The sequence below is a fragment of the Capra hircus genome, chromosome 3, assembly GCF_001704415.2.
Source record: "Capra hircus breed San Clemente chromosome 3, ASM170441v1, whole genome shotgun sequence".
Lineage (NCBI taxonomy): Eukaryota > Metazoa > Chordata > Mammalia > Artiodactyla > Bovidae > Capra > Capra hircus.
In genome coordinates this window covers 909,362-934,026 of record NC_030810.1, presented here as the reverse complement: position 1 = coordinate 934,026, position 24,665 = coordinate 909,362, and the positions used below count along the sequence as shown (strand labels likewise).

Sequence of the window (24,665 nt, the reverse complement as noted above, 5' to 3'; positions counted from 1 at the left end):
CAGGAGAGGATGCTCCATGTCCCTTTCCCCAGACACACACACACCCTGGAGAGAGCAGGCGCTCTCAGAGCAGCGGGAGGGGCTCTGTGTGCAGCCTGGGTGAGGAGGGGTCTTCCCTGCCCTCCCAGTGCTGCCCAGAGAGGGTGCCAGGCCAGAGCCAGGGGCCGGCCAGCTGGGGCCCGGAGGGCGGGTCATCAGGTCCCAAAGGGAGTCCCCAGCGCATGCTCTGGAGGGCTGTCTCGCTGCTGGAGAGCCCGGGCTGCACTGCCTGCCTTGGGCTTCCCATGGCCCCTGGGCTTCCCATGGCCCCAGGGTTCGGGGAAGAGCCAGCGTGGCCCCCACCCCTGTACAAAGACCCCTCCCCCACAGTCTCCGCAGGGCGGCTCTTGGGCCACCTTCTGTGACCCTGCCCAGAGCAGGTCCCGGCCCTACCACTGGGGCCACTCCATCCCCTGCAGGGCCCGTCTCCCCACCAGCTGAGCGGGGAGAGGGCTCAGGGACCTCCAGCCCCTCCCATTCAGTGTGGTTGGAGGCCCCTGTCATGCAGACACCTGGGTGGTTTCGCTTCCTTATCTGCCTTTGTTCACAGAAAGGTGGCTTGGAAGGCAGCCAGCCGCACCCACCGTCCCTGGCACTCCCCGCCTCGGCCTGCCTGGTCTCACCGGTTCCCAGGGTTGGGGCGGCCTGAACCCCCGCACCTGGACTGCCGCTTCCCTTTTAAGGCAAGTGTCAGAAGCAACGCCTGGAATTTCCTGCAGCAGGAAGCACGGGTGGGGAGGAGGGGCCTGGCCACTGGGCAGAGAGAGCCCTGCAGGCGGCAGGGCCCCGTGGAATGGAGGAAGAAGGGACGAGCCCTGCCCAGCTGCCGGCGGTCACTGTGAAGCTCAGAGGGGACCGGACAAGATGCGGGCAGGGCTGAGCTAAGGAGCGCCCATGACAGGCTGCGGCCACCCAGCAGGGCGCGTCTGCCATCAGCCTGCAGCAGGCCTGTGAGGGCCAGGTGGGCAGTCTCCCCCTGTGGGCTCGGAGTCCTCATGTCGGCTTGCAGACAGATGCCTGGCTCCCCCGCAACCCGCAGGACCAGAGCCTGGACATGCAGTCAGACCTGAGCTCCGTACGCTGGGCAGCCCGGGACAGGTCAGCACCCCTCAGGTGGCTGCCATCCCACTCACTGATGTGGGGCCAAGAGGACTCCAGGCGACAGCCACAGGCACCCCGTGCCTGCCCCTCCCGGGAGAGCCGCGCACCTTGTCACGGTCCCAGGCCCTGCCCCGCGGCCCTGCCCCCTGGAGGAGGCGCTGCACCACCCTGGGCCCACGCCATGCGGATCTGTCCTTCCAGCGCCCTTGAGGTCCAGGCAGCCCCTGCTGGAAGGAGGCCCACAACTTCTGGGCTTGTCAGAAGTGCTGCCCATGGCCCCCACCCATCAGATCACATCACCGGGGCAACCAGGGAGATGCTGAGGCCAGAGCCCGCTCAGAGGAAAGTTTCTCACCACAGAACATGCCCAGGACCAGGACACCAGCATACATAGAAACAGGGCTGTGCACACCAGCACACACCCCCCCTCACATGTGCACACACATGCACTTATGATCCCACAGTCCCACACTTACAGACACACACGATCACACATGCATGCACTTACACACCCACATTTGTGCACACTTACACACACATACACATGCACTCACGATCCTAGAGTTTCACACTTACACACACGTGTTCACACATGTACTCACCATCCTGCTATCCCACACTTGCACACATGTTCACACATGCGTGCACACACACGTGTTCACACACGCACTCACAGTCTTGCTGTCCCACACTTACACACACACATGCACTCACCACCCTGTCATCCCACTCTTTCACACATGTGCTTACACATGCATTCGCGGGCCTGCCATCCCTCACACACACCCCCACAGATGTGCGCACATGTGCCCTCAGATCCCACAGTCCCACGTTACACACACACACCCTGAACAGTCACACGTCCTCGCACGCGCATGGAGCACAATCACCCGCACCTGGCGCGATGAGGCGGTGGTGCTTGCAGTACACGACGGCCGCCACCAGCAGGTCCTTGAGGACCCGCAGGACCTTGCTGGGCACGATGTGGCCACAGCTCCTGGCGCTGCCCTCCAGGGAGGCCTCGAAGACATCGCCCGCCTTCCAGCGCTCCAGGCCGGCTGCTTCCTGGGGGAGGCCCAGGCGGCAGCACCCCAGGCCGCCCCCTGCTTCGGCGGCCCCCACCTCCTCCATCACCAGAGCCTCGGCGTCCACCCACAGGGGCACCTCCACGTCCAGCGGGCCCTCCGAGGAGCGCAGGGCAAACTGGAAGGCCTCCAGGTCCCGGGAGTAGTCCACAAGGAAGCGGGGGTCCAGGGCGTGCACGCGCTCCAGCAGGGTGAGCACCACGTCCTCGGCGCGCTGGTGTTCCTGCGCCCGGGACGCCGCCCGCGAGCGCAGGGCCTGCAGGTAGTGGTGCCACAGGGGCACCTGCACGGCCATGGCTGCGGGCACCGCCGCGCGAACGGGCAAGGCGCCGGCAGCAAGCGGGCTGGCTCCCACCAGCGACTGGCGGGCGGGCAGGCGGGGTGCAGCGGCTAAATAGCTGAGTGGGGCCCCGGCTTTGAAGTGAGGGTGAGTCAGGCATCAGCGATTAGGAACGTCGCGGGCGGGCGGGGCCTGGCTTCCCTCCCGCCACCGCAGCTCCACGGCCCAGGCCCAAGGGCGTCCAGGCTCGGGACTTTGCCCCTCTGGGCCTGGCACCCCCCACCCCATGCTCTCCTGTCCTGGGTGCCCCTTTTCCACCCTTATGCCCGTCACAGTAGCCGCAGGTGGGACATGGGCCATCCGAGTGGGACGTGGGCCATCCCCGCTGCTTGACTGAGAGGTGAGCAGGCCGACAGCCGTGCCAGACCCCTCAGTGGGAGCTGTCCACTGCAGCTGCCACCTCCCAGCAGCCTCTTTCTGAGGGCCAGGCCGCGAGGCTGTGTTTCCATGGCAACCCGGACACCACCCCCCTCAGGCGCCTGTGCCCGCATAAAGCAGGGAGCCCAAACCCGCTGCCTCCTCCCCCTGCAGGGCATGTGTCCAGCCCCGGCACCCAGCCCCAGGCCCTCGGACCCCCGAGGGGCCCACCTCCCACCCACCTGCCCTTCGGCCTGAGAGGAGTCTTCACCCCCGGGGCCTGGTGCTGGACCGAGCCTGGTTCCAGAGGGTGCCTCCCTGGGCCTGCCTGGGAAGCCTCGCCCTGCCACCCCCTCCAGCATGGTCCAGCCCCGCCTGCCACTTCACAAATCGCAACCAGCCTCGGGAACTGCCTTGCCGACCCCGGGCCCCGCCCGGCTGGCCGTGCATCTGCGTTCAGCCACTGCACAGCCTGCAGACAGTGAGTATGGGGCCCTCCCCTGGCCAGGCGTCTGGAGACGCTGTCCCTGCAGCACTCCAGGGGAGCCCCTGCCCCCGCCCCCACCCAAGACACCCAGGGAGCTGTGCCCATTTCAGCGCTGTGGGCAGGACCGGCATCAAGCACTCTGTTCCCGGTGCTTGGAGACCCTGCTAAGAAGCTGCAGCCCCTGTGGGGGTGTCTCTGCTTCCACACCTCCCAGGACGAGGAACCCACCACCTCACAAGGCAGCTCGTGAGAGTCAAGAGAAAATAGATTCACGTCCTCGGCCCTGGCTGGTCCTGCCCTCAGGGTTAGCCCAGTTAGCCCAGCGCATGCCTGCCCCTCCTCAGGGCAGCTCTGGGGGTTCAAGCCCACGCTGTTAGCAGCCCTTCTGGTGCCCTGCTCATCCCGCCTGCTTCCCGCGCCACCTGCCAGGAGAATGCTGACCTGCAGGGAGAGGCGCTGGGGCCCTTCCGCCCTGACCTGACCCTTGGCACGGGGCCCTGCCTGTGTCTGGAGCCACTGTCTGTGACTCAAGGATTTTCACGTCGCTCCAGCGTCACCCTCCCACGAATCTCACAGCTCTCCTGAATCCGCCCAGGAGACCTGGCGACACCTGTCTACCCAAAGTGCCAAGAGCTTTGAGCCATGGGGAAGGCCCATGCCATGCCCAACAGGCTGCCTTGGGTTCTGCGCTCTGAGGACCCTGGGGCAGGGGCCCTCCCCACCTGGGACACCAGCCCCTGCCGTCCCTTGGAGCGCTGCTCCTGGTCTGTGACCCTGAAGGGCTGGAGGCTGGCCGTGCACACTTCCCACCCTCCCCGTGCCCATCCTTGCCCTTTGCTGGCGCCCCTGCTCCCGGCACCCCGCAGGCCCATGTGCCCCTGGGTCTGGCAGACCCCTCTGACCCAACAAACTCAGTGTGCATCGCCAACTGCAGAGGGTTCTCCCCGCCCCGCTCCAGTCTCAGGGGAGCCCCACTTCTGCCCAGAGAGTCCTGGATCTGTCCCCCGACTCCCCGCAGACTGTCCACCCCAGCCCACCTCTCCCCAGGCCTCTGGTCCCTGGCCCTGAGCTGTCAGGGCTAGCCTTCCAGGAGACAAACCTGACTGGGAGCCTCTCTGGTGTCATCCCTGTGTCCACACTCCCAAGAACCTTCTCCTTCATCTCTGGCCAAGCCTCAGCCCCTGCTTGCCCGACCCCTAACCACTCCTGTGTCCCCTTGAGCGGATCAGGCAGGCTGGTCCCCTGACAGTCCCTGACAACACCCCTGCCAGGCATCCTCAGTGTGCTCCCCCACCCAGGGTGGCTGCCAGCGGCCAGAGGCGCTCATGCAGCAGGCACTTGGGCAACAAGAGGGATTGTGGGCATGTGGGGCGGACGTCCCGGGAAGCTGGACGTGAGTTCCCTGCAGGGAGAGATGAGAGAGACAGAGGGGAGCAGGCGCCCACTCGGCAGGCCTCAGACCCTAGGACGTCCACCCGAACAGGCTCCTGAACGGCGGCCCCCACACGGGCTCAGCACAAGTGGCCAGGGGCTTGCAGGGAAGGGAGGCCAGGCCCCCCCGAAGGACACCGCTAGCAGTCACCCTGGACACCCTCCAACTGGCCGGGGTCAGACCCGGGCTCTGGCCCCAGTCCTCACCCAGTGTGGCCTGCCTCCTCTGCCTGCCCATGGCGCTAGCCCATTTGTGCCACAGCCCGTATCACCAGCCACCGCCTGACTGGACGGTAGACACGTGCAGGGGTGCAGCTGAGCCTGGCTCCTGGATGCACCCCCAACACTGTGGCAGGATCTACCACTGCCCCTGGTGCCCGCAGGCCGGGCACTGTCCCCCTGACCACCCGTCAGCCTCGGAGGCTCTGCGGGCAGCCGGGAGGGGCACGGCGGGTGGAGGGGAGGCCAACGGCCCCCAGGAGCCAGCCGGCCGCCTGGCTGAAGCCTCTCCTCCCAGGCTACCTGGCCCTGGTGTGAGCAAGAGGGAACACGCAGGACTGGATGTGCAAGGGGGTGCCGGGCCAATTGACCTGGAGGTTCACGGAGAAGCCAGGGAGGCCGTCATGTCCGCAAGCAGCCTCAAGAGGCCCATGCGAGCGGGTGCGGGGGTGGGGCTGGGGTGTGAGGCTCTGTCCGTCCATCCAGCAGGGGCTGCGGAGCCCTGAGGGGGCGAGCTGTCCGGGTGCTTGTGGACACTGGGACCCCTTAAGAGGAAGCAGGCGTGCGGGCGACCAGGAACGGTCCCCAGGAAGGTAACCCCCGCCCCACCAAGCGGCAGTGGACAGCTGACCCATGAAGGTGTCCCAGGCAGGAAGGGAGCCGGGCAGGCACAGATGGATGGGGCTGGGCAAGGCCTGCGGGAAGAGGAGGGGCTCCGAGGGCCCGTCACGGTGCGGGGAGGAGCGGGTGAGACAGGGCCCCCGGCAGATGCCCTCTCAGGCCCAGGGAGCGGAAGACCGCCATCGGGGTAGCCCAGGGCAGCCCAGCTCCCGCCCAGGCCGGTCAGTCAGCCCAGGGCCAGCCCGCAGCCCGCAGCCCTCCCCTGCGTGTCAGTCGCTCACTCGCACCCAACTCTTTGCAACCGCATGGACCGTGGCCCGCCAGGCTTCTCCACCCGTGGGACTCTCCAGGCAAGAGTGCTGGAGCGGGTGGGCATTTCCTCCTCCAAGCCCTCCCCTAGGACGTGGCGTCAACTGCACAGCCCGACCCAAGAGTCCAACAGCTCTCTCCTGAAGGTGCCGGGCGGCGGGGGCGAGGGAAGCATTTGCCTCCAGGTCTGCAGGCAGGAACGGGTTGTTTTTGTTGTGACGAAAAGGTAGCAGAAAGCTGACTGTGTCCTTGAGCTGCTCACAAGTGTGGCTGTCGGAAGGCGGGGCCACAAGTCACTCCTACTCCCCTTCCCCAAGACCAGCCCCCAAGCGCGCCCACAGCAGCACCCTCCGGCAGCCCTCTGAGTGGACAGCTGGGCTTTGCTCCTGGGGCCTCCCCCCGGCTGGACGCCCCCTGGAAAACCAGGGCTGGTGGTCCCCCGTGGTCTCTGGGCAGTGGCCTGGATGTCACAGGAGGCCCCCACGCTGCACAGAGACGGGAGGGGTTGAGGCCCATCTCCCACAGCGCACAGGCCTGGGGCCTGCTCGGGGGGACCCTGAGAGGCTGGCAGGCAATGCCCCTGAGCATGCGCCTCCCACCAGCACCCCAATCCCGCAGAGAGTCACACACAGCATGGACGGAGGGCCGGGCTGGCTGGAGGCACCAACTCAGAGTGGCTGGGGCCGGCGGGCAGCAGGAGGGTCAGCGGTTCCAGCCGGTGCTCGAGCCTGTGCCCCAGCGTCCAGGACTGGGCTGTATTTCGGTGCCACAGCAGGGTTCTCAGGCCAGCTTCTGTCCAGCACCTGCAGGGGACACAGCCCCGGAGGCCACAGACCTGGGTCGGCGGAGTCCCAGCCGCCAGGGGAGCTACTCCTGTCGTGAGCAGTCCCCGGCCGTCCCGTACGCTCCTGCCAGGGGCGTGAGGAGGCCGGGGGCCCGGGGTCACGGAGGAGCCTCGCCAGTCAGATCCCGGCCGATCACAGCGGGGCCAGCCTGGAGGCCGCGAGGGTGGGACAGGGACGCCTGCCCTCCCCAGGGCTGCCTGTGACTCGCCTTCAGAGGACACGTCAGGGCCACGCGTCGTATCCGTGGCCGTTCAGGGGCTGCCGTGGCCTGAGCACGGGGAAGTCAGTGCTTCGCTGAGAGTTTGAGGTCCCGTCTTCTTGGAGCGGGTCTAGGTCAAGGGTGGCAAATGCTGGGGCCCCCGGGGCCAGGCAAGGCCAGCCAGCTCTGCTTCTACTTCCTCCCCCTCACCCTGTGGTCCCCGTCCACTCGTGGGCCCAGCATGGCCTGGGCTCTTCACTGTCCCCGGGGAGTCTGCGGGCGACCTGTCGCCGTAGATGCAGTGCGGGCCAAGGAGGACGCAGTGCAGGCCAAGGAGGACGCAGCGAGGCCCCTGCTTCCGGGGGGGAACAGTGCACAGGGCCGGGGCACGGCTGGGCCAGGGGAGGTGGCCAAGGCCACAGCGCAGCCCTCAGTGCCCAGGGACTCCCTCCAAGTGCCCGGGGAAGGCACACGGTCCACAGGTGGGAGTTAGGACAGCCACAGTCCTCCCCGACCCCATGCTCCCCGCCACAGGGCCCATGTGCTGAGCACCTCCACAACACCCTCCACTCGGTCCAGAGTGTTCCCTGGGGGCCGCACCCAGGCCCTGGGCTAAGCCCCGCCCGAGGGCCCTGCTGGCCTAGTGATGGCCCCAGGTAGAAGCCACAGCATGGACGATGGGCAGGGAAGCCCTGGGTGGTGCCCACCAGGCCCGTGTGAGCCCTGAAGGGATGGCCACTGGGGCCAGAGAGGCGTCTCCGAGGAGAGGACGCTGAGGGGGGCAAGGACCGCAGACCCCTGGGTGCTCTGCTCCGCCACGAGGCTTCAAGGGGGCAGAACAGGCCGGGGTGGGTGTCGGGCAGGGCGGGGCATGGGCATTAACCACCCCAGCCCCCCAGGCTCACCAGCTGGGTTCATTTCTGACTGTGAAGTCTGGTCTGGACTCGTCCGAGTAGTCTGCACAGACGGTCACACCCACCTCTGCAGCCCCCGTTCTCCCCCTGCCTGAGCCCCCCGCGCCTGACCTCACCCATCACCACTCCTGACGGGTCAGCTTCTGCCCGTGCTCGTGTGGCCCCGGGAAGGTGCGGGGGAGGGAGCGGTGGCCTGCCCGTGGCAAGTGGGACACGCGTGACCCCGGGGCAGGTCCCCCTGCCGGGCTCCAGGGGACCAGCCTCCAGAAGGCTCACCCAGGGCTCCCCGGTCCCCATGCAGACTCAGTCTGCCCACCCGTTACAGGCATCGCACCACTGAACTCGAGTCCCTTTGCAAAGGCTTGGAAAATGTCATGGTTTATGATCCTCAGTCAGGAGGGACCGGGGGTCTGTGCGCCTCCCCTACCTGCTGTGGCCCCCAAGCACATAACTCCTTCCAGGTGACTGCCCAGAGGAGGGCTAAGGCCCTTCCCTGCATGGGTGGGGGTCTGGGGGAGAGGCCATCCCCTCCCCCACGTGGTCACTCAGGTAGACAGCGTCACCCAGGGCGTCTCCAGGTCTCCGGGGAATCGGCTTCCGGACAACAGCGTTCCTTGGTCCCCACGGCAACAGAGCCGCCCTCCTGTTTCCAGGGAAACCAAGCCTTCTGCGTCGTGGTTGCTGCAGCAACGCCTATGGGTTCAGTCAGCCACACTGTCCTGCCAACTCAGAGGGGCAGCTGGGCGTCCAGGACAGAGGAGCCAGGTGCTGCCGGGGTGTAGGGCTGGTGCTCAAACACAGGTCCCAGCCTGGCCAGGGTCCTGAGAAGAGAGTCTCGGGCCGCAGAGCCCCTGCTTTCTCTTGGGTCCTGTGCACCAGCCCATGATGAGTTCTGCCTCCAGTGAACCAGGCAACGGGGACTCCACCAAGCAGTCCCGGCTGGGGCTGGACGCGGTGATCAAGGTCAGTGCTGTGGCCGCCCTCCAGCACCCTCCTGGGCACAGGGGCTGAAGGCCCCTTGGGAGGGAAGGGACCCTGCACAGAAGGACCACACCTCCCCGGCTGCAAGGGGTACTTTCCACATGCTCACGTGGTCAGCGTGGACATAGAGTAAGTGCGTGCACACATACACACACACATGCACACATGCACACATATGCACACACACACGAGCATACACACAGGTGCACACACACAGGTGCACACACACACAACCACACACAGGTGCACACACAGACACACGAGCACACACACAGGTGCATACACACACGAGCACACACACAGGTGCACACACACGACCACACACAGGTGCACACACACAGGAGCACACACAGGTGCAGACACAGATGACCACACACAAGTGCACACACAGACACAAGCACACACAGGTGCACACACACACACAACCACACACAGGTACACACACAACCACACACAGGTGCACACACAGACACACAAGCACACACACAGGTGCATACATACACGAGCGCACACACACAGGTGCACACACACACGAGCACACACAGGTGCAGACACACATGACCACACACAGGTGCACACACACACAACCACACACACAGGTGCACACACGACCACACGGTGCACACACACACAAGCACACACAGGTACACACACGAGCACACACAGGTGCACACACACGAGCACATACAGGTGCACACACACACATGAGCACACACACAGGTGCAGACACACATGACCACACACAGGTGCACACACAGACACACAAGCACACATAGGTGCACACACACACGACCACACACACAGGTGCACACACACGACCACACACACAGGTGCACACACGTGCAGACTCCAATAGGACAGAGCCTGGGGAGAGTCTGAACTGGAGGCTGGGGACCTGAGCCTAGGCCCAGCCCCCCAATCTGTGCTGTGTGAACTCGGGCAGCCAGCCCTCCTCTCTGCGCCCTGGGCCTGCTGCCTGCACACTGGGGGTGGGGGAGATGGAGGAACCTCCCACCCCAACAGTCTGGCTCACTGCTGCCTTGGTGGCAAAGTGTGGGAGTCAGCGGGCCTTCCTGGAGAGCTGTGGGCCCAGCTGTGGGTGTGGTCCGCCCCAGGGTCTATTCTGTGAGGCCCAGAAGTCCTGGTTCTGTCTTCCTTTATGGCCCCCACCTGGGTGACAAAAACCACAGCATCTGGGCGTCACCCCCGATGCCCCCCCCTTCACTCCAGACTTGCAGCCTGGTGCCCAGCCCTGTCATCGCAGCCCCTTAAGAGCCCCGCACCCTGACCCCCGTCGTCACCTGGCTCCAGCCGCCACAGCCAGCCCGTCCCCACCCTGCCTCACCCCCGGGGATCCCAGTGAACCCCTGGGAACCAGCTGACTCAGCCGTTTATTAACCCAGTGACTAGAAGCTCAGAACTATGCTGTAGTGGGTGGCACGGCCCCAGGCAAGCAGACGGGTCCCCAGGAAAGTCACTGCCCAGAGCTGCGCCGGTGATTAGATCGCACGGTGGGGTCATGTGTGCACACCCGGGACGGGCAGGGGCAACGGCAGGATGTTTGGATCAGGTGGCACACAAGGCAAACACAGCGGCCCTGGGTGGGACCGTCTGCCCGGCTCCCGGGAGGCCAGCGCTCAACGTGCTGAGCGCCGGCGGCCAGGCAGGGGCGGGGCCAGGGGAGGGAGGGCAGCTCACACCCCATTCCCCAGGCAGGCAGCACCTCACTGGGAGGGGGAACCTATCACCCCTTGGGAGTCCAGGAAAGCAGAACTTGAGAGTTGCAGCCGCTGTGGCTACAGGCTGGTTTGAGGGAGAAACACAGGATGGTGCCCACATCCAGCAGCGGGCAGCGGTGTGTGGCGCACGAGGCTGCCCCCAGCTCCCGTTGCCCACAGGACACTGTCATCTGAAAGCCATGGGGAGCCCTCGCAGGTGTGCACAGCCCACCCACCAGCACCTGTCATCTGCACGGCGGTGATTGGGATCTCAAGGCAATTACTCCTGGGCGAGCAGACGGGCGGGCGCCAAAGGTGCCCAGATAGGCCGTCCAGACAGATGGCAGGAGAGATGGCTCCTCCAGCCCTCCAGCTGCAAACAGAAACTGAGGGGCCCGGGCGAGGCGCCACTTCGGGACGGGACTCACATGGGAAGAGGCCTGAAGGTGCCCCCCTGCCCCAGAGCCCCGGACACCCCGCTCGCTGCCACCAGAGCCGCTGCCCACTTCCAGCTTCTCCCTGAGCCCCTTCCAGCCACTCACCCACACTCAGAGCTGGACTCTCTGAGGGTCTGGACCAGAGCAGGTGGACAAAGCTGGCCGACGGGCAGAGGAGCCCTGGGCAGGAAGAGCTGTGATTCTAGACCCAGTTCCGTCAGAAGTTTCAGGAAGGTTCAGATTCTTTCTTTTTGTGTTACATTTTGAGTCGTGGTGTTTTTCTAAGAACTTGTCCATTATACGTCAGTTTTCAAATTTGCTGCCCGAAGTTGCTCCTAACATCCTCTCGCTGTCGTTCTGAAGCCTGAGAGTCCGAGGCACGGCAATCTCCCACCCCTCAGTGCTGGGGGCTTTGAGACCCAGGAGTCCCTGAGGACCCCGGACGCTGGGGTGAAGTTCAAGCAAGTCCCTGGCAGGCTCGGATGCGTGTGTCACCCCCGATCAACACTGCTTTCGCTGCCGACACTGGTGGCTGCGGGGCCTCCTTACGGCGTTTGCCTTCTGTTTCACTGATTTATGTATTTATTCTTCCTTTGCTTTTCAGTTCTTTGGATTGTTGTTCTCAATTTTTGAGACGTGTTTAGCTCATTGATTTAGTCTTGCTTTTTTAAAAAATTTTTACTTAAAAAGTTGTAGTAAATTATATATATGTGTGCGTGCATGCTCAGTCGTGTCCAACTCTTTGGGACCCCGTAGACTGTAGCCCACCAGGCTCCTCTGTCCGTGGGATTTTCCAGGCAGGAATGCTGGAGTGGGTTGCCATTGCCTTCTCCAGAAAAAAAAAAATCGTGGTAAATTATATATCCATAAAGTTGGCCACTTTCATCACCTTAAAGTGCACAATTCAGTGGCATTAAGTCCACGCACACTGAGTGAGCTTCACCGCCACCGTCTCCAGAAGCTCCTCATCCTCCCAGACTGAACTCTGCTCCTGTTAACACTGACTCCCCACCCGCCCCCAGACCCGGGGCCCATCCTGCCTGCTGTCACTGCAGATGTCACGACTCTAGGGCCTCACTGGGAGGACTCAGGCAATATCTGTTGCTTTGCGCTTGGTTGACCTACTTAGTTACTGTTGTTCAGCCACTAAGTCACGTCCAGCTCTCTGTGGCCCCATGGACTGCAGCACCCCAGGCTTCCTTGTCCTTCACCAACTCCTGGACCTTGCTCAGATTCTTGTTTACTGAGTCGGTGATGCCATCCAACCATCTCATCCTCTGTCTTCCCCTTCTCCTCCCGCCTCCAACCTTTCCCAGCACCAAGTCTTCTCCAAAGAGTTGGCTCTTTGTAACAGGTGGCCAAAGTACTGGAGCTTCAGCTTCATCATCAGTGCTTCCAATGAATATTCAGGACTGATTTCTCTTAGGATGGACTGTTTTGATTTCCTTGCTGTCCAAGGGACTCTGAAGAGTCTTCTCTAACACCACAGTTCAAAAGAATCAATTCTTCAGCACTCAGCCTTCTTTATGGTCCAACTCTCACATACGTACATGACTACTGGAAAAACCATAGCTTTGACTAGATTGATCTTTATCGGGAAAGTGATGTCTCTGCTTTTTAATATGCTGTCTAGGTTTGGCATAGCTTTTCTTCCAAGGACCAAGCATCTTTAATTCCATGCCTTCAGTCACCGTCTGCAGTGATTTTGGAGCCCAAGAATATAAAGTCTGCCACTATTTCCACTGTTTCCCCTTCTATTTGCCATGAAGTGATGGGCCCAGATGCCATGATCTTGGTTTTTTGAATATTGAGTTTTAAGCCAACTTTTTCACTCTCCTCTTTCACCCTCATCAAGAAGCTCTTTAGTTCCTCTTCGCTTTCTGCCATTAGAGTGGTATCATCTGCATATCTAAGGTTGCTGATATTTCTCCCAGAAATCTTGATTCCAGCTAGTGTTTCTTCCAGTCCAGCGTTTCTCATGATGTACTCTGCATAGAAGTTAAATAAGCAGGGTGACAATATACAGCCCTGACGGACTCCTTTCCCGATCTGGAACCAGTCTGTTGTTCCATGTTCGGCTCTAACTGGTGCTTCCTGACCTGCATACAGGTTTCTCAGGAGGCAGGTCAGGTGGGCCTGACATTCCCATCTCTCCAAGAATTTTCCACAGTTTGTTGTGATTCGCACAATCAAAGGCTTTAGCGTAGTCAGTGAAGCAGATGTTTTTCTGGAATTCCCTTGCTTTTTCTATGACCCAATGGATGTTAGCAATTTGATCTTTGGTTCGTCTGCCTTTTCTAAATCCAGCTTGAATATCTGTTGAAGCCTAGCTTGACAGATTTTGAGCATTACTTTGCTAGTGTGTGAAATGAGTGCAATTGTGCAGTAGTTTGAACATTCTTTGGCATTGCCTTTCTTTGGGATTGGAATGAAAACTGACCTTTTCCAGTCCTGTGGCCATACAGTTCTCATCACCTGGACCCCATGCCCCCCAACTCACCACTAGTGAAGTAGGAATTTCCTTGAGGGAAGGGGGAACCAAGGCTGGCAGGTGGCGGCCATGGGGCTGGACCCATCACGGAGGCATCCTCCACTCTGCACAGGAGCATCTTATAAAGCAATTCCCTCCCCCCCACACCCTGCTCTCTAGCATATTGGAAGCACAGGGAGTGCGGCCGAGAGGAGCTACCTCACGCCCAAGGTCAGGGGCAGCAACCGAGACTGCCAGGCTGCGAAGGCGCAGGAGCAGCCAAGGGGAGCTAGGCTTTGGAAATCATGAGGCTTCTGTGGCAGCAGCTCACCTCTGACGTTGGAGCATGAAGACAGCCATGGACAGTGTGTGTGCAAATAGGTGGGGTGCTTTTCCCAGAAAGCTTTACTTATGAACAAGTGGCAAGCCTGAGTCTGGCCTGCAGATGGAGTTTGCTGAGCTCAGGATTAGCGGACGAAGGAATAAAGGGATAGTCGTGTGGGTACGGTCAGACAAATGGTGGTAGGCAGTTGAGCGGGTGGGTGGGCGTGGTGGACAGGTGGCCGGTTGGGAAAGTCATTGTCCACAAAGTAGCGGTGAGGCAGGGGCCCGTATTCTGGAAACCGGCCTCTGAGATGAAAACTCACTGGATATTCTCTCTACCTCTGGTTGGTGTGTTGCACGCACACAAAAACATACAGGCATCCTGAGTGCACAGCTTAACATCCTCCCCAGCACTTGGCATTTCCTATCGTTTTCCTATTCAGCCATTACGGTGAACACACAGCGATATCACGGGGCTTCGCCGGTGGCTCAAGGGTAAAGAATCCGCCTGCAGTGCAGGAGCCGCGGGAAACCTGGGTTCGACCCCCGGGTCGGGAAGACCCCCTGCAGGAGGGCACAGCAACCCACTCCAGTATCCTTGCCTGGAGAATCCCAAGGGCAGAGGAGCCTGGCGGGCTGCAGTCCATGGGGTCACAAAGAGTCGGACACGACTGGGTGGCTCAGCATACACGCCTGCACAGGGGTGTCACGTTACGGCTCTGGTCGCCACCTACCCAGCGACTAGTGGAACTGAGCGCATTTCCTGGCTTCCTGGCCCCATGGACATCGCCCTCTGTGAGGTGCCTGCTCTACGTTGTGCCCAGTTGTGCCCTGGGGTGCCTTCGCTTCTTATCACTGATCTGGGTCTGACTGGGTAACCTAGGGGCGGCCATTTATTGAATGCATGCGCTGCAAACATCTCCTGGGCGCCTTTGGCCCTCCTGACGGTGCTTCTGAGCAGCAGTTCTTAGCGTCAACAGGCACCGCCTGCCATTTTCCCCTTAGGTCAGTGCTGCGCGTGACCTATTGAAGAAACACTGGGCCTACTCCAAGGTCGCATTCTTCCACGCTTTCTCTTAAAAGTTTCATTGTGTTACATTACGGTTAGACCCGCAATCTGTCTGGAACCCACCTCTGCGTGGCGTGAGGTGGGGCCCACCATGCATTCCCTTCTATGCGAATAGCCAGGCAACCTGGCTCCACTTCAAAACTCACGTCATCTTCCAAGGCCCTGCCTGTCACCCCTGTCACCACCAGCATGTGCACACGGCTGCGCGCATGCGTCTGTGCTAGTGTGCATTCACACTGTCCCACCGGTCAGGGGGTCCTCACACCAGCGCCACCCTACCCTCGTCACTGTGGATCTGTGCCACGGCTCCACGTCTGGGAGCACAAGCTTTGTTCTTCTTCCCGACTCCCTCCGTAATTTTGCCTCTTCCATAAGAATTTTCAAATCAATCTGTTAATTTCTCCAATACTGGCTACTCACTCCAGTATTCTGGCCTGAGAAATCCCAAGGGCAGAGGAACCTGGAGGGCTACAGTCCATGGGATTGTGAAGAGTCGGGCACAACTGAGTGACTAACACTTTCACACTTTTCCACATGCATTTTCGAATCAGTTTGTTAATTTCTACAAGCTAAAAACGTTGCTGGAGTTTGGACTCGGATCTCATTGAATCTATAGATCAATTTGAGGCGGCTCGAGTCTTCCAATTCACAGACAGAATCCATTCTTGCATTTGTTTTTGCCAATTTTACTCAGTGTAGTTCTCAATGGACAGGCCTGGCACGCTTTACTACTACAATTGCTCCTGGGTATCTGACCTGTTGGGTTGCTTACTGTTTTTAAAATGATGGTAGCTGAGAACCCAACTCTGTTCAGAGGGTCGTTCCAGCCCAAGGCATCTTCAAAGCGCTCTGTCGCTGACCTCGAAGACGCAGAGGCCCTGGGCCCGTGCGGGTGGCCCCACTGCCCACCTCCCGCGTGCCGGTCCGTCTGGCCCAGCACCCCGAGGCCCTCCCGTCCTCAGCAGGCGCGTCACAGCCTGATGGCTGTTGTAGGTGCTGCCAAGCAAGTGTGGCTCCCGGCCCCTCCTGCGCCCTCCGTCTAATTTTTGGTTTAAGATTCCAAAGTTGGGGGGTGCTGAGAGGAAGGGGAGGAAGGGGAAGCGCCAGGGGACGGGAGGCAGTGCCAGCAGGGGGCCGGGGCGGGCAGTGACGGGGTCTGTGCTCTGCCGCTGTCTCTCCCTCAGGGTCCCCATCTGTATGAGGCTGAGACGGGTGGTCTGGGGGCTTCCCAGAGTCTGGGTAAGAGAGGGCCCATGCGTGGGACAAGAGCCGGGAGGATCTGAGAGTGCCAGGGTGAGGCCAAGCCTTGTGTGGATGGCAGCCAGGGTCCCTGCACTCATCAGACAGGCCACGCCCCCCTTCCTGGCTCAGAAATGAGGGTGGGGCCCCACGGTCCTCAGTGGACGCTCGAGCCACCAGCCACCTCTCCTGTATCCCCGAATCCTCCACCCCCTGCCCCGCACCGGGACTGGATGCCCATGTCGCTGCCTCCGCCTCTTCCCAGACACTGATCGGTGTCCCATCTGGCTGGTGGACTCTTACTCACCCTTCAAGGTCCAACTCAAATGCCACCTCCTCCAGGAAGCCTGTGTGGGCATCAGGAACATGGGAGCAAACAAGATCGACCAGATGCGGGCCCTTCCCAGCGTCCTTGATCTGAGTCATTTTTCAGTTAGTGATACAGACTGCGGACTTGGCTTTCAGTCATTCTGGTGCTGAGCCGTGTTCGACGAGCCTGCTTATGCGCCAAGCGCTGATGGGGCAGGGGGCTCGGGGTGCGAGTGCAGAGGTGAACGAGCTGCTGTCTCCCCCCTTCTCCATGCCTGGTTTCAGGCCTGGCAAGGACTGCCCCACTGCTACTACTTGAGGACCACACTACTGACTCGGCTCCTGGGGTGGTGCCCAGAGCCCCAGAGACCAGAACCAGGCAGTCCTGAGACGCGGCATGGCGGGGCCAGGTGTTACCCCGGACACAGAGAGGCTCTTTCTCCTAAGGAAGTGGAGCCTGGCAGGCGGCCACCCGGGCCCAGAGCCCTCTGTGCTGCAGGCCAAGCCACAGAAGGAGGGCAAGCTGACGTCTGGGGCTGGATCTGACTGGATGCCCCATCCTCGGGTGTGTTCTTCAGGTTGTGCCCAGCCCTGGGGTGCACGGGGGCCTGTGGGAGTGCCGGGGGCAGAAGAGGAGGGAGGGGCAGAGGTGGAGAAGGAGAGCGGGCTGGGGTGGGCCCAGGCCATCCCTGTTCCCCTGCAGTCAAGGCGGGGAGACCCCAGGCCAGCGCGCCTGCGGAGTCCTGTCTCCTGGCCACTGGGCAGGTGCCGGGGGGTCCAGGGCAGGTCCTGACGCCGCCGCCGCCACTGTAGATGCGCGACCCTGGGCTGCCCTTTCAGGTGCAGACAACACATATAAATGTGCTAAGAACCCTCGAGGGGCGCCGCGCTTCTCGCTTCACCCTTTTGTCCACAGACAAGGGAGCCCCTCTGTTCCCGCTGCTCTGAGGGGTGGGGGGTCCCAGCCTCCTCCCCAGAGTGGGGGCAGCCACAGTTTCTGCAGCGCCCCTCGCGGCCACACGGTGGCACTGTTGCAGCTCCGCCGCTGCTAACCCCGCCGGCAGGCCGGGCAGCCACCGTCGGACACCCTCATTCACCGGCTCCTGCCCCCGAGGCTGCCCGTGTCCAGGCTGAGCCGAGGTCCCCGCCCGTCTCCCACTCTCGCAGGGTGACCGGACGGGGCTTCTGGCCGCCCTCCCTGCCTCACCACCGGGCCCCTCTGGACCCACCTTGGCCCCCCCAGGGGTCTCCCTAGCCCGGCTCTGGGTGGGCGGCAGCCTCACCGCCCGCGGAGGCCGCGGGGCTCCCTTTGCAGGTGCCCCCGTCTCTGTGGACCTGTGTGCCCGCGCAGCCCTCCGATGCAGAGGGACCCCTCGGGGCCCGAGGCTGGGCCCAGCAAGGGGGACAGTGAGCCTGCTCTGCCTGACCTCCCCTCTGCTCCTAGCGGATCTGCCTCCGAGCCCCCTCAAGTCTGTGAAAATGGGGTCCCAGGGAAGCAACCCCCACCCTCCACGGAGCCGCAGCCCCCGGGTCCCTGGGACGCCCCCTCCCCCATTTTCAAAGCTGAGAACACAAGGCTCAGGTGACAGACGCAGCAGGGACCTCCGCCCATCTCTAGAGGGGAGCCCCCCCTGACCTCGGGTGGGCGGCCGGGAAGCCCACGTTCCTCGGGGTGGAGGCCCTCCCCAACCATACAGCCGCACGTGGAGGGCGGCAGTGAAGAATCAAGAGGTGGCCGGCCCACTGGGCCTCCCGCTGGTGGCGTCACACGGGGGCTACGACCTCCCGGGGTCCTCAGAGGCAGGCTGAGCTGACGGGGAGAAGGCCCTGGGGACACGGACAAGCTCCACGGCGGGTCTGGGGTCTTCCGGGAGGCTGAGGCCCAGCCCTGCTGTCCCCTCTGACCGCTGAGATTGCTGCCAGGGGCCTTCTGGAGCTTTCCCAGTGCACTCCAGGTCACAGGAGGACAGCCTACCCCGGGGACAGACCAAAACCCGGAGGTGGCCCCCGGCCCACAGAACTGTAGGCGGAGTCGCGGGGGTCTCCCGAGGGCAAGGAGGCGGCTGACCGTGGGGTCCAAGCCGAGCGCAGGCCCAGGGGCACGCCCTGGATGGATGCCCCTCCCACTCCGGGCCCCTCCCCGCCGCCCCGGTGGTTTCTGCAGGGGAGGGGGGAGGGGCGGTGGAAGGAGGGGTGGGAGAGGGTAGGGCCGGGTGGAGGGGGGCGGCCCGAGGCCCTCCGCGCACCCCCGCAGCGGCTCCAGCTGGGCCTCGGCCCATCGCAGGCACCCGGCCGCAGCTGGAACCCATTACGCCCCCAGCTCCTCCGGGGACGCCCCGGCTAATAAGTGACCCTCTGTAACTGTTAGGAATGAGTCAAGCCTGTGCCGCGGCTTTTTCCCGTTAGCGCAGGGAGGGCGCGGGGAGGGGGGCCTCGGGCCGGGGCCTTCCTGGCCTAGGAGGAGGCTTCCTGGACGTGACCCCTCAGGGAGGACCGCGGCTCGGCGCCTGCCTGCAGCCTCGCCTGCCTGGAGGACTGGGCAGGCCTTGGTGGTCCTGGCTCCCCCTCCCCGGCTGGGCCCGGAAGGGGCGGCCCGCATCTCCTCCCCTCTCTCAGCTCAGGGAGGCTGCTCACGACCCACCGGTCATGCTGAGGGGTCTGCAGGGAGGTGCAGTGAAGGTTCCTCCCAAGGCCTCCCAGGGGAGGCAGCTGCCCACAGCAGGGGGAGGGGAGCTGCCTCCTCACCCCCGGGTCCTCACTCCGGGCTCCTCATTCCACGGTCCTCACTCCAGGGTCCTCACTCCGGGGTCCTCACTCCGGGGTCCTCATTCCACGGTCCTCACTCCCGGGGTCTCACTCTGGGGTCCTCACTCCGGGGTCCTCATTCCACGGTCCTCACTCCGCGGTCCTCACTCCCGGGGTCTCACTCTGGGGTCCTCACTCTGGGGTCCTCACTCCAGGGTCCTCACTCCGCGGTCCTCACTCCCGGGGTCTCACTCCGGGGTCCTCATCCAGGATCCTCACTCCGGGCTCCTCGCTCCAGAGTCCTCACCCCCGGGTCCTCGCTCCGGGCTCCTCACTCCGCGATCCTCGCTCCCGGGGTCTCACTCCGGGGTCCTCATCCAGGATCCTCACTCCGGGCTCCTCGCTCCCGGGGCCTCGATCCCGGGGTCTCACTCCGGGGTCCTCGCTCCAGAGTCCTCACCCCCGGGTCCTCACTCCGGGCTCCTCACTCCGCGATCCTCGCTCCCGGGTCCTCACTCCGGGCTCCTCACTCCAGAGTCCTCACTCCGCGGTCCTCGCTCCCGGGTCCTCACTCCCGGGGTCTCACTCCGGGGTCCTCACTCCGGGGTCCTCATCCAGGCTCCTCACTCCCGGGGTCTCACTCCGGGGTCCTCAATCCAGGCTCCTCACTCCCGGGGTCCTCACTCCAGGCTCCTCACTCCCGGGGTCTCACTCTGGGGTCCTCACTCCAGGCTCCTCATTCCACGGTCCTCACTCCCGGGGTCTCACTCTGGGGTCCTCACTCCGGGGTCCTCGCTCCCGGATCCTCACTCCGGGCTCCTCTTTCCCGGGGCCTCGATCCCGGGGCCTCGATCCCGGGTCTTCACTCCGCGGTCTCACTCCGGGGTCCTCGCTCCCGGATCCTCACTCCGGGCTCCTCACTCCCGGGTCCTCGCTCCTGGGGCCTTGATCCCGGGGCCTCGATCCCGGGTCTTCACTCCGCGATCCTCGCTCCCGGGGTCTCACTCCGCGGCCGGGCAGCAGGGTTGGCTCACTCTCTGCGCCTCACTGAGCTGCTTCGGGCAGGGCAGGATCTCTCAGGGGTCATGCTTGGATCCTGGAGTGACTCCCGGCCCCTCTGGAACTGACATGGAAGTGAAGGCTTTCTGTCCAGGCAGATTTGAGCAGAAGAGGCGCGGTTTGGGTCCCAGGCACGCGGATCAGGCTGAGCTTGTGCCTGGCATGGCGGGAGGGCAGGGCTGAGCCCAGGAAGCCTTCCATCCCCGCAGCCTGGCCCGAGATCAGAGCCAGGTGAGGGTCTCGGCCTCACGAGGGTCTTCAGGGAAGGCAGAGGGGGTGAGGACAGGCAGGTAGAGGCTGTGCAGCGGTCACGCACCACGCCCTGGACGGGGGGAGGGACCCTTGGGGGAGTTCCAGGTGAGGGTCTCCGTACACCATAGGACAGGGTGCTGGGCCCTCGGGGGTGGTGAGGGGACCCTGGTCTGTGGCTCTAGAGCCCCCGGAGCAGACATACACCGCCAGTTCCTCCCTCAGCCCGAACTCATGGCCTGAAGCTCTTGGCGAACGCCGCATCCGGTGGGCAGCTGGGCACCTCCCGACCCCGGACAATCCCTCTCGGCGCGCGCTCACGTCCAGAGCGCTCACGCCGGTTCAGAATTGACTGCCTCAGCCCCTGCGTTCACACGTCCTCCCCGTAGTCCTGGCTGAGATCAGCCCCAGCGCAAAGGCCCTGCCCTGCCCTGGGCCCTGGAGAGCACCCAGGCCCCCCGGCGGGACACCTTCCTGCAGCCAGGAACCCACAGGGCCGAGGCCAAGTGCCAGCCGGAGCCTGGGAGCCCGGGACCAGCCCCCGGCGGACCCGGGTCTGCTACTGCTCCCAGGCCTGTTCGGAGTGGTTCCACCACCGCTCACCTGCTCTGGAGGGCCAGGCCAGGGGCCGTGCCCTCTGTGTGCTCACTGCCCTGCCTCAGTCCTGCCCCGCCCGTCCCTGGGCCCCCGTGGCCCCTCCCCGCAGACAGGGCGGCCGGCCTCGTCCTCCAGGAAGCCATGTGGGTGCAACCTGGTCCTGCTACCAGTTGCCAGCCCCTCTGTCCACAGGGCTCTAAGCCCGCTGGGTGGGGTTCAGGCCCCTCCCTGCCAACCCCCACTGTGAAAACCAGGGGAACGCCTGCTCCAGGAGCGCCAAAGGCGAGGGCTCTGCCTCCCAGCGTCCCCAGAGAGACCCAGAGCCAGGTGGACAGGCTGCCGGACTGGGGGCTGGCCTGGCCACAGGCTGACCCTGCTGCTGCGCCTGCAGGGCTGCGGGAGCCCCCGGCCACCCCGGGCCCCGGGCCGGAGGAGCATGCATTCCTGCAGGTCAGGGCAGCCCCACAGAGGCGCGCAGAGCCTGGGCTAGGAGCTCCCTGACCGTTCTCCCTTCCTCACCTGAGCTCAGAGCAGCCCCAGGATGGTCAGGATGCCCGCCCTCTTCACAGGTGGCCTCGGGGGACCTCGGCCTCGCCTGGTCCTCCCCAGGGTGGGGTGGTGCCCCCGCCCCGACTCCAGTGGACTCATGGGGGGTAGGCAGCGGTGCCGGGACCTACCAGCCCCAGGGGTCTCTTGGCGCGTGTCTTTCAGAGGCTGGAGGACACCGTCCTGAGCCCCACGGCCAGCAGAGAAGACCGGGCACTAACCGTGCACGGGGGGCGCTGGCGGGCCTCCCCCACCCCCGTGCCTGCCCGCATCCGTGAGATTGTGGCTGACAGCCTGGCCGAGGGGCCTCCCCAAGGTGAGGGGCGCCCCAGGGGAGCGGCAGGGAGGGCGGTGGGAGTCCAGCCCCGGGGGACCCTCCCCGCCCCGTACCCTGGCCTGGCTGGCCCCTCCGGGCCCGTCACTGCCCTGTGCTAGGGTGAGACCCACACCCTCCCACGGGGTCACCCACGGAGCTAGACGCTGGAGCTAGACGCTGATCTGCGCGGCGTGCTCACCCCTGAGCCGCGGAGACCGGCCCCACCCAGCGTGCGTTTCTGTTTGTGCCTCTTGCGGCTGCCAGTCTCCTTTCTCACTGGATGAGTGAGAACCCTAAAGGCTGGCCCTCGGAAAGCGCAGGTGCAGGGCGGCGGCCCGCCTGAGCTCCGGCCCCGCCCACCGGCCCCACTGCCGGCCTCTCGCTGTCGGTCACCGTGGCCACCGGCCTGGCCCCAGGCCGTGTTCCTGACCCCTCGCACGTGGGTCCCAGAGACCCCTTTCTGTAGTGAGGGCCTCTCCAGCCTCCGAGAGGAGCCAGGGGCCTCGCTGGGTGTGTTAAGGAATGAGAGAGCCCCTGCGTGCTTAGGGCAGCACTTCCTATTCAGGAGGGGACGGGACCCTGCGGCCCTGAGTCAGCGGTTCTCAAGCCCGGCGGGGGTAGGGGTGCCCAGTGTCCAGGCCGCCCCCACAGGCCCTCTGCTGTGCTGCTTTGGGCTGCACTGGGGAGAGATGTGAATGGGCACGTGCCCACCCAGAGAAGAGGAGGCGCCGCTTCCCCGCACTGGGGGCCCCTGGGCCGGGTGGACAGGCTGCTGGACTGGGGGCTGGCCTGACCACAGGCTGACCCTGCTGCTGCGCCTGCAGGGCTGCGGGAGCCCCCGGCCGCCCCAGGCCCCGGGCCGGAGGAGCACGCACTCCTGCAGGATGAGCTGTCCCGGCTGGAGGACCTGCTGGCCCAGGCGGGCGCCGAGCGGGACGAGCTGGCTGGCAGGTACCACGCAGTCAGCGAGCGGGTGAGTGCTCAGGGTGCCTGGCAGCCCGCCCTGGGGTGACCCACAGGCCCTCCAGCAGGGGGACGACAGTGGCCGGCCACCGCCGAACCCTGCGCCGCAGAGAGAGAAACTGAGGCTGGAGAGGGCAGGTGAGGCAAGATAGTGCCTAGGGGTCCTGAGCCGGCTTAGGCAATGACTTGTGCCTGCCTGCCCAGAGCCCCGGGGGACGGCCAGGACAGTCCCAACCCGTGGGGCCAGCGCCCTGCCCAGCATGAGCGTGTGGACATACCTGCCAAGGGGAGGTGAGCAGGCCAGAAGGAGCTGACTGCACCCCAGCCTCGCCCCTAACAACCGAGGCAGACAGACAGGCCCTGGACACACCCTCAGTGCCCCCGGTGGCAACAGGGCCTGCCAGGGTGACCAGCTGCAGCAACAGGCCGTTGGGCCCCAACCTGTGCAGCCGGGATGGTCTCCCGGTGTGCGGGTGGGGAAACTGAGGCAGAGTGGTGATGGAGGTCACCGGGCAGGGCCTCTGTCTCATGTCCACCGCCCCAAGTTGTGGCCTCGGAGCAGGACGGGGCAGGGTGCCCGGCCCACAGCGGGGGCGCTCACAGCCCCTGTGTCTGCATGGGCCCCTGCTTTATGCGGCGGGACGGATGACCCCAGATGAAGAAATAGGCTCACTGCCAGTCCCAGCCGAGCAGGGTTGTGCTGCAGGCTGAGAGATGACCCGGTCCGGCCCTTTCTCTGCTGTGACCAGTGACCGGGGCTGAAAGCCTGATGGCCCCGCCGGCCACGCCTCCTCGAGGGTCCTGAGGGCTTCCTAGGGTCGGCGGCGTGCCCAGCCCTATGAAGGGGCCCCCCGGACCTCCATCCTCACCCCCAGCCCCACGAAGGGACCCCGGACCCCCGTCCTCACCCCCAGCCCCACGAAGGGGCCCCCTGGACCCCCATCCTCACCCCCAGCCCCACGAAGGGGCCCCCCACCCCTGTCCTCACCGCCAGCCCCACGAAGGGGCCCCCGACCCCTGTCCTCACCCACAGCCCCACGAAGGGACTCCCGGACCCCTGTCCTCACCCCCAGCCCCACGAAGGGTCTCCCACCCCTGTCCTCACCCCCAGCCCCATGAAGGGGCCCCCTGGGCCCCTGTACTCACCCCCACCCCACAAGAGGCCCCCCCACCCCCGTCCTCACCCCACCCTCCCAGGGAGCTCCTCGGGCAGGACCAGTGGGGCGGGAGCACTGGGTGAGCTCGCCGCCCACCCCCACCCTGGCCCGCGTGGAGCTGGGGGTGGGGGCGTCTTCCTAGCACAGGGTGGGGAGATGTTGGGAACAAGAGGCCAGTGGGAATAGAAGCCGCAGAAGCCCTGCAGCCAGATTAGGCAACCGAGTGAGTCAGTGAGATCCCAGCTCCAGGCTGCCCCCGGCACCCCTCGAGCGGACCACGGAGGAGCCTGGTCTCCGAGTGCCCCGAGGAGATGGGCGGGCGGCGTGGGGGTGGGCGTGACTGCTTCGTGGGCCTCTGCCTCCTTCCTCCGCGGATCCCTCAGCCCCTCCTCGGGCCTCAGGGGAGCCCCACCCTCCCCGCCTCCTGGGCCCTAGGCCCCGCCGCACGTGGGTCCTCGGTTCTCCTGGTCTTCCAGTCTCAGTCCCCGCCAGCCGGCCCCCTGGGCCTGCTGCAGCCCCTCCTCGGACCCCCAGAACGT

The 24,665-nt window shown here is 64.3% G+C and overlaps 1 pseudogene; it reads right to left on the bottom strand.

Annotated features, from left to right (window-relative positions):
- On the bottom strand, positions 351 to 2,612 carry LOC108633853 (annotated as a pseudogene).